This window comes from Arachis ipaensis, chromosome B08 (genome assembly GCF_000816755.2).
Source record: "Arachis ipaensis cultivar K30076 chromosome B08, Araip1.1, whole genome shotgun sequence".
NCBI classification, from domain to species: domain Eukaryota; kingdom Viridiplantae; phylum Streptophyta; class Magnoliopsida; order Fabales; family Fabaceae; genus Arachis; species Arachis ipaensis.
In genome coordinates this window covers 111774907-111787610 of record NC_029792.2, presented here as the reverse complement: position 1 = coordinate 111787610, position 12704 = coordinate 111774907, and positions in this window count along the sequence as shown.

Sequence of the window (12704 nt, the reverse complement as noted above, 5' to 3'; positions counted from 1 at the left end):
TTTGTGCCAGTTTGGGCGTTCAACTCTGGTTTTGGCTCCTTTTCTGGCGCTGGACGCTAGATTTGGGCAGAAAGCTGGCGTTGAACGCCAGTTTGTATCGTCTATTCTTGGCCAAAGTATGGACTATTATACATTTCTGGAAAGCCCTGGATGTCTACTTTCTAAAGCAATTGGGAGCGCGCCATTTCGAGTTCTGTAGCTCCATAAAATCCACTTTGAGTGCAGGGAGGTCAGAATCCAGCAGCATCAGCAGTCCTTCTTCAACCTCTGAGTCTGATTTTTGCTCAAGTCCCTCAATTTCAATCAGAAAATACCTGAAATCACAGAAAAACACACAAACTCATAGTAAATTCCAGAAATGTGAATTTAACATAAAAACTAATGAAAACATCCCTAAAAGTAACTAGATTCTACTAAAAACAATGTCAAAAAGCGTATAAATTATCCGCTCATCACAGATCCAATCACAACATACACAATATCTCACATCAGTACCCATATGTAATAATTCCAATAATAAACTATAGTTTTTGGAAAGTGCCCCTACCTCAAAACGCAGTTCCATAATCCAAACGCCTCATCAAGTCCATTTCCGCCTCAACCCGAACTGACGGCAACCAAAACCTCAGCTCCCAGCCACGTTCACAATAACCATAGCAATACTAATCGCAACATACAATAATCATGACTCGGTCCCACGTTATCAAGATTCATATTCATTAACCAAACGCAACGAAATACTAACGTGAGGCTTTTCGAAACATACTTACTTACCGAAACGAAGAAGGAACGGCTGAACCGAACAGCGGCGGTCTCTCAAACCGGTTCGGCGGCAGCCCGGCAGCCACCTCAAGCGGCAGCGACGACAATTTCCGATCGCGCCAACTGAAACCAACACGCAGTGACTATAGTATTTCCGGAATTCCAAAAGGACAGAAACCACAATTAAAACCCTTACCGGCAACCTTTTTCGGCGACGACAGCAGGGTCTCAAGTGGCAGAGGCTCAGCCCGGAGCTCCGACGGTGATCCCGGAAGTCACAGAACCACTCCCGGCGGTCAAAACACAGGGCACAGCTTCCTCTTCCGACCGCGACACCTGCGGTGGCCTGAATCCTTTTCCGGCGACGGTGAGAACCCCAACAGCACGGCGCGGTTCAGTCTGCTCCATAGCACAGCGACGACCGGACCTCCAGCTCGCGTCGTCCTCTCTCCCAGCGGCGCTCAGTCTCAACCTTCCTCTCCGACGCGACGTGGTGGCGACCGACGCAGCTCGTGGCTCCACAGGGACTCCTCTCTCCCAACGTCGCTCACTCACGGTGGACCAGGGAAACAGAAACGGAGCCCCATCGTGCTTCTCGTTCGAAGCTGGCAAGGACGACAGCGCGGTGACCCCGACGGCAACAGATCGGCGAGGATGAGCTCCTCTGGCTCGCGCGCGACAGCTGCTTCCCCTCAAACCCTCTTCTGCACGAATAGTGGCGACGCAGGAAACTTCGACGGCGTCAAATCGGTGGCAACATGTTGGTGCGACGGTGACCCTGTCAGCATGGACTGCTACGGCGGCGCGGCGCGGTGAGGCGCGATGGCAACGATGAGCTCCCTCCTCCCGCTCTCGCTGCAGCTCAATCTCCCTTTCCCTCTTTGATTCTGCTACTTTCAGTCGTGGAAGGGGAAACCATGGGTGTTGCTGTCCGTGGGTGAAAGGGAAGGCAGGTAGGGTTTCGGCTGCTGGGTTGGAGGCTTTAGGGTTTCATTTTTTTAAACTTAGGGTTAAGGGCAATTTGGTAATTTCACTTAAAATCGGGAATAATATAGTAATTGAAATCCAAATTAAATCCAATACTAATTATATATAGAAAATACCATTTGCTCACCAATTTCACAAATTATTTTCAATAAAATGCCCAAATCAAATAATTAGAAATAATATACTTAATTTCTTCATTTTTCCAAAATAGCAATAGTAATATTTTAAAATATTACTTATCTAATCCAAATCATATAAAATCCTTATTATTTCATAACTATCAACTTTATACTCTGAATATAGAAAATAATCCAATAATTGTAAAATTGGATAATAATCATAACTTATCTCAAATCCAATAAATCAAAACTTGCCTTAATTATCATTACTAAAATAATTTCTGAAATTAAGGCTGTAAATAACTATATGATTTGAGACTTGATCATAATAAGACTTTTCAAAATTTCTGGGTCTTACATCCTACCCACCTTATAAAAATTTTCGCCCTCAAAAATTGATACAAAACGAAAGAAGTTCCATAACAGTTCACCCTTGAACACATTTAAGGAAGAAGCAAAAATATCTCAAAATATAATCATATATACGATTTTCAAATACTTTGATTGTCATATGCATAAGGGTGCAAAGATAGGAGTGTGATTGCAAGGCAAACGTTACTAGGTAGGCTCAAAGCAAAAGATAACATGAGTCAATCATGTGATAGTAGGGCAAAGCATCAAAGGCTATAAAACAGAATGGGGCTAAAATTACGTGCTTAACATCCGCACACTAATCTCATATTAACCTCTAAGTTTCAACTTTCCAACTCCATCAAGCTCTTTACAATCCCCATAACCGATCATAAGCCTAACGACCGCAAACCCGTTCGCAAGGAACAAAACACACACAACTCTTAACGTTGTACACCTACCGCTTCAAATTCCGTATACACATATCACGTCTTAAAGAACTAACGCATCGCGTTATTACGTTTACAAGTCACACGTGATATCAAAACAATTCTCGAGTCTACTCAGAAGGATACAAGATTCTAGCAAGGAGGAACAATATCAAGGATAATGCTCATAGATTTAAGAGAATGTATCCAATTCCCAGATAAACAAAGACGCTCAAGCAATGAAGTTTGCTAGAAATAAATCAATTGACAACATCAAAGATAACCCTTGGGTCAAAGAAGTTCAACAGGATCAATACGAAGAAAACCAGCGCATCAGTTTGAAACAAACTCAAGCTAAGTCGAGGAAGCATGAGGTTTACAGAAGAGAATATTTCAAACCCAAGACAAAGCTCACAGAACTCAAGAGCACGATTAAAATACTCTGAATACTTTGTTCATGAAAGAGTCTAAAACTTGCAAAAAAAACCACTTCGCAGTCTAGAAGAAAAGTTGAGTAGCAAACATCCTTCAAGAGAGTAGCAAAAGCATAAATGTGGCTTTACTTCAATACAATTTCATGTTGAAGTAGATTTTGTAGAGTTCAAAAACAAAATACACACAACTTTGGCTAAGAGCTAAAATATTTCCTCAAATATTTTAGAAAGATATTTAGATGCACAACTTACCCAAAAGCAGTTCATAAAAACTCGAAAGTAATCAAACGCTTGTTCAAAATTCTCAAAATTTCATATTCAAACAAGCGTGTATAACATTTATAGCCAGTACGAAAGAGGGAGTTAAACTCTTTTTAGAAAAGAAACTCAGAAGTAAAAATTTGCTTACAATTTGGTAAAGGAAATAAGTGATGTGTTACAAACGAACCGATTTTCACTAAACAAGGAAGCTCTCCAAGGCCTCATTTAAAATAGCGCATGCCGATTTTTAAATTAACTTCATCAAAATTGAACAATGATTTTCAATCTCAATCAAGCAACAGAAAGTAAATTCCGTTTAATATTTCTTCAAAGAGAATTAAAAACTTCTTTAAAAAGTTCAGAACAAGACTCCAAAAGTGTTCTTGAAATCACCATCTCAGAAGGACATTCAAGAACTTTAAGATGTACTAAAAAGGAGTCAAGCCATACTAGAAAAGATCTTAAACCAAAGTAGTCCAAACAAGATTCACTAGGCATGAGTCATCAAACAAGCTTTCAATTGATCCAAAAGAAAAAGTCATAAGAAAAGACAACTCAATCATTTGTGATTTCTCAATGATAAATCTTTGACTAAAAACTCTTGTAGAGATAATGGGAGAATAAACAATGCACTAACTTGAAACGAATTAAACTGACCCTCATAAGGATGAGATTCACAAGAGAGGACAAACCAAGATCAATGGTAATGTTCACAAAATGTAAAAGATTACTCAAAAATAAAGTAAAGTATGACATTCATAGGGATGAAAGGTTAAATAGAGAATTTAGCCTGTTCATATGAAAAAGCTATGAGTCCAACACTTTCAAAAGAACAACCATGGCATAAACCATGTAGTATGATAAACCAAACTCAAATCAAAATAAATTAAGTGAAGTTTACCAAACGAAACTCAACCGGGATAAAAGCGAAAAATCCCCTTTCTTCCCAGAATTTTGAAAAATACTCCAAATACATGATCAATTGAAGATGTGCATTGGAACTATATTAAAATTGCTAGAAAGTCAATTTACTTTTAAAGTAAGTGCAATTCCGTGAACCGGTAAAAACACAAGCAAGGTATTAAAATAGAGAGTTGCTAAACTGTATAAATAATTCCAAAGTCTCATATATAGAAAAGTATATATCTAATCAACAGCAATTTATAAAATCTCAAAATTGGCTGTGATCACTGTCAAGTAAGAGAAAAACTGAATCAACAATTTCTCAAAGAATGGACTCAGAACCCGAAGTTAAAAGTCACAGCACATTAAGACAAGTTCAAGGCTATATCAAAGAATACTTGAATCAAGAAGAACTCAAACAGAGGAAAATAGATGCAACAAGGATTCCAAACAAGCATATGCAATTAAGATCAAACAAGAATGCATATGAATAGAGAAATAGAGTGGAACATCAAATTACTTTTCGAAAGGATTAGCAAACAAGAACTTCAGGTTAGGGTAAAAAAGAACAGATCGACTCGAATAAAATTCAAGACACACAACTGAATAGCCTCGAGAAATGGTTTTTAACGTTCCCAAAGCCCGCGATTCGCTTTACTCAACTCGTATTTCATCTATGATAACCCATCAGTGCTTTCATATACATAATTCACTAGTATTAAGCCAGCCAAACTTAATATCAGGAATTATGCAATGCAAGACTAACAGCGTTAAATCAATAGATCGTCATGTGCATAAGGCTCTAATTCTCGTCATTCGACAAGACCTAATACATGACAAACACTCAGAGTATGCAATTGAAGCATAATCAGTCCATTCCTCAGGCTCTACAGGAAGAACTGCTCTGATACCATAATGTAACACCCTGACTACCAAAGGCAATGCTTCCGGCTGTGCAACTCTGATAGCTCGGATATTACAACGACACTTATAATATTTAATACTAAAATATGAGCCTGTTTGAAACTTTTAACCGCAAAACCGCTCCCAAAATAATATCGTCCGATAACGTACATCCATAAATACCATACAACTTACAAAAACTCATAAAGAGTACATTCATATATATACATAAATATAGATAAATAATATTACAAACATAATCCAATACAATCCCTATCCCTCTTACAGATTATATCAAGATAAAGGCGAGGGTACAAGAATAATAATCTAAAGCAATACAGAGCATCTCAACAACAACTAGATAAACTCTTCGTAACTTCTGCGCCCGTATCCTGAAAGGGGAAAAATGTAGGGGGGTGAGAACATCATCCTCGAAAGGGTTCTCAGTAGAGGGTTTTTGGGAATTACTGTAATAGGATACGTGAAGATAATCGCACCAGTGATTAATAACCGTCTTATGCCTCTTTTCAAAAACAACGATTTACAGTAAAAGTAAAGTCGAAAATCTTTTCTGAAAGAGGAACCATTCAATGCTCAAAAACTCAAAAGCCTTTCAAAACGGTTTATCTATGCAGAACCAAAATAGCCTTTCATAATTTTATTCCAAACCAGAAACACAAAACCGAAATTAACCATCAATTCATCTCTTTCAGACCACAGCCCTAGGCCCAAACAATCCAACCAACAACCAATCACCACAATCCAACAGAGTCCCTGATGCAAACACAGATAGGAAGTTCAAGCACAAACAAACAGTTATTACAAGTAGAACAGTTAGCAATTAATCACATAGGCAAACCAAGTATAATATGCACACCCAACCAATGTCACTAAATCATTTATCAAAACCAGAGCAATTAAAGCAACCCAGGCTGAATTTCAAGAGCATTCTATCTTTCACATCATCAAATTAATTGACTCAATTCAAACCAATCCTCAACGGATTAAACTCATTTCAAATATTTAAAGAATCAACTTCAAACATTATATTTCACAAGCCACACAACAATTCATCCAAGCCAACATCCATAGTTATTTGAGTCAATCAATTGATACATAAGGCAGATCCAATCACCACATACACAATATCTCACATCAGTACCCATATGTAATAATTCCAATAATAAACTATAGTTTTCGGAAAGCGCCCCTACCTCAAAACGCAGTTCCATAATCCAAACGCCTCATCAAGTCCATTTCCGCCTCAACCCGAACTGACGGCAACCAAAACCTCAGCTCCCAGCCACGTTCACAATAACCATAGCAACACTAATCGCAACATACAATAATCAGGACTCGGTCCCACGTTATCAAGATTCATATTCATTAACCAAACGCGACGAAATACTAACGTGAGGCTTTCCGAAACATACTTACTTACCGAAACGAAGAAGGAACGGCTGAACCGAACAGCGGCGGTCTCTCAAACCGGTTCAACGGCAGCCCGGCAGCCACCTCAAGCGGCAGCGACGACAATTTCCGATCGCGCCAACTGAAACCAACACGCAGTGACTATAGTATTCCCGGAATTCAAAAAGGACAGAAACCACAATTAAAACCCTTACCGGCAACCTTTTTCGGCGATGGCAGCAGGGTCTCAAGTGGCAGAGGCTCAGCTCGGAGCTCCGGCGATGATCCCGGAAGTCACAGAACCACTCCCGGCGGTCAAAACACAGGGCACAGCTTCCTCTTCCGACCGCGACACCTGCGGCGGCCTGAATCCTTTTCCGGCGACGGTGAGAACCCCAACAGCACGGCGCGGTTCAGTCTGCTCCATAGCACAGCAACGACCGGACCTCCAGCTCGCGTCGTCCTCTCTCCCAGCGGCGCTCAGTCTCAACCTTCCTCTCCGACGCGACGTGGTGGCGACCGACGCAGCTCGTGGCTCCACAGGGACTCCTCTCTCCCAACGTCGCTCACTCACGGCGGACCAGGGAAACAGAAACGGAGCCCTATCGTGCTTCTCGTTCGGAGCTGGCAAGGACGACAGTGCGGTGACCCCGACAGTGACAGATCGGCGAGGATGAGCTCCTCTGGCTCGCGTGCGACAGCTGCTTCCCCTCAAACCCTCTTCTGCACGAATAGTGGCGACGCAGGAAACTTCGACGGCGTCAAATCGGTGGCAACATGGTGGTGCGACGGTGACCCTGGCAGCATGGACTGCTACGGCGGCGCGGCGCGGTGAGGCGCGATGGCAGCGATGAGCTCCCTCCTCCCGCTCTCGCTGCAGCTCAATCTCCCTTTCCCTCTTTGATTCTGCTACTTTCAGTTGTGGAAGGGGAAACCATGGGTGTTGCTGTCCGTGGGTGAAAGGGAAGGCAGGTAGGGTTTCGGCTGCTGGGTTGGAGGTTTAGGGTTTCATTTTTTTAAACTTAGGGTTAAGGGCAATTTGGTAATTTCACTTAAAATCGGGAATAATATAGTAATTGAAATCCAAATTAAATCCAATACTAATTATATATAGAAAATACCATTTGCTCACCAATTTCACAAATTATTTTCAATAAAATGCCCAAATCAAATAATTAGAAATAATATACTTAATTTCTTCTCCAAAATAGCAATAGTAATATTTTAAAATATTACTTATCTAATCCAAATCATATAAAATCCTTATTATTTCATAACTATCAACTTTATACTCTGAATATAAAAAATAATCCAATAATTGTAAAATTGGATAATAATCATAACTTATCTCAAATCCAATAAATCAAAACTTGCCTTAATTATCATTACTAAAATAATTTCTGAAATTAAGGCTGTAAATAACTATATGATTTGAGACTTGATCATAATAAGACTTTTCAAAAGTTCTGGGTCTTACATTTCGAGGTGAGAAAGTAGAGTTGAAGTGGAGTTGCGGAGTCATTGATAGTTGATATTTATAAGTGTGTCTGCAGTAAGTACCTTAACGGCTAGTTAACGGCTAGTTTTGCAACGGCTAGTTTTGCAACGGCTAGCTCTGCAACGGCTAGTTTTGCAACGGCTAGTTTTGCAACGGCTACTTAACGGCTAGTTTTGCAACGGTCACTTTCATGAACAATAACGGCACAATAATATTGACTAATTTAAAAACTTACATCAGAAATAAATAAAACAAACTACATCACATACCAGTAATACGCAATAAAAATAAGAACATACTACATAACTCTACGAATATAAGGAACCATTAAGTAAACCACTTGGTGATTATTTTCTCACATGCAATCTCATGAAGAGCTCGTCGTTTTTCACTCATTGTAGACGTGTCAGCATTAAGTATTTGCATATCCATCTCCCTTTCCCTTTCCTTGGCCATCCTTTCCATTTTCCTTTCTTTTGTTTTTATCTCCATTTCTTTAATATACCTCTGAGTTTGTAATTCTTGTTCTTTCATTGCCGCTTGAGCTTGTAATTCTTGTTCTTTCATCGCCGTTTGAATTTGTTACTCCTTCTCTTTGATTGCCATCATTTTTGCTCTATGTTCCTTCTCCTCTTCTCTTTCTTTTTCCCTTTCCATTAGTTCCTTTTCTCTAACATTCTTAATATCTTCCATGAGAGATAATTTTTTGACAACCGATGATTTTCTTTCGCTAAAATCTTCAGACATCTGTGCTTTTTCCTTACCTTTTCGCTTGCTCTTCTTTGATCCTTGTGGGCGAACGGGAGATTCCACACCGGGTTCGTCAGCCAACGGTGTTTCTGGGTTTGATGAGGATGAGTATGCTCCAGTTGCACTAACCTTGGTTCTCTTTGAGCCGCCACTCTGTGTAGGTAGTTGGCTTCTCCATTTTTGCTCCAACCGAAGCATGTTCCAATGCCTCTCAAAAGTGAATTTTTGACCATAATGTGTGGAATAAAGTTTATAAGCCAACTCCTTTATATCATCAGCGTTCGAACCACTCCTTATGTTTCGAGTAGCTTGATCGTAGCAACCAGCAAATTGTGCAACAACCTTGTTGATCTTATACCATCGTTTCTTACATGTAACTACCCCCCTTGTCATGTCGGAGAAAAATTCTACACAGTAGCTATGAATTCGACTCCAAAATGTTTTCCCCTTTTGATCGGTACCAACTACAGGGTCAGTTGAAATATTTAACCATGCACTGATCAGCATCTCATCCTCTTTCCAATGCCAATGTTGAATACTATCTTGCCTCTGATCTTCAATATCATCATCATTGAGGTCGATAGCATCTAATCCACGAGGGTTGGCAAAATCTGAATATTGCGAATTTGGACTAGATTGTATAGGAGTTTGAGAGGATGGGTTAGAAGAGCCACCAACACCAGATGAGTTATGTCTTGATGCACTTAATTGAGTTGGAAATGGCAAGGAAGTTGGAGTAACATTTCCGATAGAGGGGTTGAATATGGATGAAAATGGAAAATGGGGTGTTTGTGAATTTTGATTTTGCGGTTGGAATATAGGAAATTGATTATTACAAGGAGCTTGAAAATTGAAATTAGAAAGATTTTGTGGATTTACATTTTGAAATGTATTTGGTAGTGTGAAGTTTTGGTTTGGAACTTGAGAGTTTGAGGTTTGAGATTGTTGGGTATTTGAAATTTGAGGAAAGTTTTGTAAGTAATTGAAGAAAGAGTAGAGTTAGTTTGGATCCATTTTTTCGAACAAAAAATAATAGTAGCAGAATTATGATTTTGTAAACTTGGAAGATGAAGAAGAGTAGTAGAGAGTGTGAGAATAAAAGTGTATCTAAATGGTATATATAGAGTAACAAAATATTAATTTATTAATAATAACGGTAACATAGTAATGGCTAGTTTCTAACGGCTATTTTTACAACGGCTAGTTTTGCAACGGCTAAATTAATATAACAATATAAATATAAATAATATTTAATATTAATTATGATATAAATAATTAATATAATCAATTTGTGGATCGGATCGTATCCGCAATTTTCGGATCGGATGCGGATATTTACCGCGGATCTGCGGATACGATGGACACCCCTATCTGTATATATAAATTACCTTGTATAGTGTGGTGTCATGGCATTCAAAAAAAGCACTAAATGTTGTAAATTTTTTACATCATCGAACTTTAACATCCAACAAGTTTAAAACATGTGACGGGTAGCACTTTATACATATATACACTCAAGTGATATGCATCTAATTTAAGTATTAATTTTTTATTCAAATTGCTTTAATTAATTATTCTAAAAAATTTAACTTTGTAAATAGTTAATCTAAAATTTTTTAGCAATTCTTTTCGTAAATCAATTATAGGAGCAAAATATAGAAATAATCAAAATAAAATTGTATAGCATTATTATATATTGTATATAATAAAACGCTTACACATAAATAAGAGAAATATACAATATTTCATATGTAACTAAGTGCTAAATTAAAAATAGAGGAATGAATTTAAAAAAATAATGTTACATATTTAAGTTTTTTTGTTAATTTAATTTAATTAAGTTAGTCTAACATAATAACAATTAGTTATGACTAATATTATTTTAAGTTTTATTATTTAATTTAATTAGATTTAGTTCATAAAAAAATTTAAATTTGTAGCATTACTCATTTTAAAAAGCATAAGTATTTTTTTCATTAAACCTATAAATACAAATAATTCTATTTTTGACAATAGTATGTATTATAATTGATGAGGAAAAAAATTAAAGGTTAAAACTATTTCGTGTTAAATTCTAAAAGATTTATCGGTATACCTTGTTTATAATACAATTTTTTAGAAGGCGATCATAATTTTGCAATAAAAGTTGAAATTCATCATTGCTATTTATCCATGATAATACAACATAAAATTATCTGAGTAAAAAAAAATTTCGAAGATAATAAATTCTAATTCTAAATCATGTTTGTTCTTGAGACTTTTTTATTATCAGGATAAATAAAAACTGTCTTTTTTAAAATTTACAGATAATATCTCGTTGGGAATAAGATTCATTCTAATGTAAACGAGATACATGTATTTTTTAAAAAAAAAATAAAATAATAAAAAATATTAATATTATCAATAATCCAAATTTTTAGCATACAATTAGTACATAAAAAGGTTGGTAGAAGAGATTAAAATGGATATATTTGATCAATTAGTACTCAAAAAAGTTGATGGAATTAGTGCTGAGAGATAACCGTTTCAATTCGCTTCCCACTATCCATCAATCTTTTTGAGTACTAATTGATCAAACATATCCATTTTAATCTCTTCTACCAACCTTTGTATGTACTAATTGCATTTGAATTATTAATAATATTAATATTNTTTCAATACATAAATCATTTGACTCGTCTATATTTCTTAGCAACGCAACTGGATTCTCTCTTTAGAACTAATTTATATAGTAGAAAATTATAATAATTTATCTCATTTAGAATTTTAGAAAAAAAAAGACCACCAACTCGCATTTTATATTACTTTTTTCAATATACACATAATCATAACTGAAGTAAACTCTTTTTTGAAGAAACGTTGACATTATATGGTCATTAACTTTATTCTTTGACAACATCCAATCTAGAGTTAGTATTTATTCAAGGGGAGTTTTATAGTATGGATGGGATTAAACATCCATACTTATGAATATTATGTGAACATTTTGTTTAATGAATATGTTTTGGTTGTCCATGTTTACAGGTTCGACGGATGGAAAAAGTATGTCAGGAAGTAACAGTGATTTTGTATATACACTGCACAATATAAAAAAATTAATAAATGTAATAAGATATTAATTATTTTTTGGCAAGTTAAAATTATTTGATAAGTTGTATTTTTTTTGTGTATGTGGTCATTACTGGATATTGGACTTGGGTCACCATTTTTATGTAACTGTACAGAAATAAATTTTTTTGTAGTTAAAAACAAGTCAAAGATAGCATTAAAAAAAATGGGCTAATATGTTTTTGGATTTGTTTGGGTAATCTGATTTTTTAATTTCCAGAAAATGTAGCAAAGTTTCTCTAACTTTTTTTTTGTCATGGTATTCTCGTATAATGGAAGGAATTGTATATTGTTAAATGGATAAAGAAAATAAAAGAATGCAGTGTATTGTTTTGATATTTAACCTAAAAAAATAAATAAATAAATATGTGATGTATGTTACTAATAAAACAGAAAAATAAAATATTATTTTTCATGGCCACATATACAAAAAAAAAATACAACTTTTTCATAAGTCCCAACTTGTCAAAAAATAATTAGCATTTCATTACATTTATTAATTTTTCTACATTGTGTAGTACATCTGCAAAACCACTGTTACTTCTTGACATACTTTCCCATCAGCCGAACCTGTGAGCATGGACAACGAAAACGTGTTCACCGAACAAGATGTCCACATAATATCCACAGGTATGGATGTTTAATCCCATCCACACCATAGAACTCTCCTTTATTCAAACCTATATGTTTTTTTCCTTGATTTTTTTCCTTTTCTTTTACTTATATTATATCTTAATAAAAATATGTTCAAATAATATTTAATAATAAGATAGAGAATTTATACTTCTAT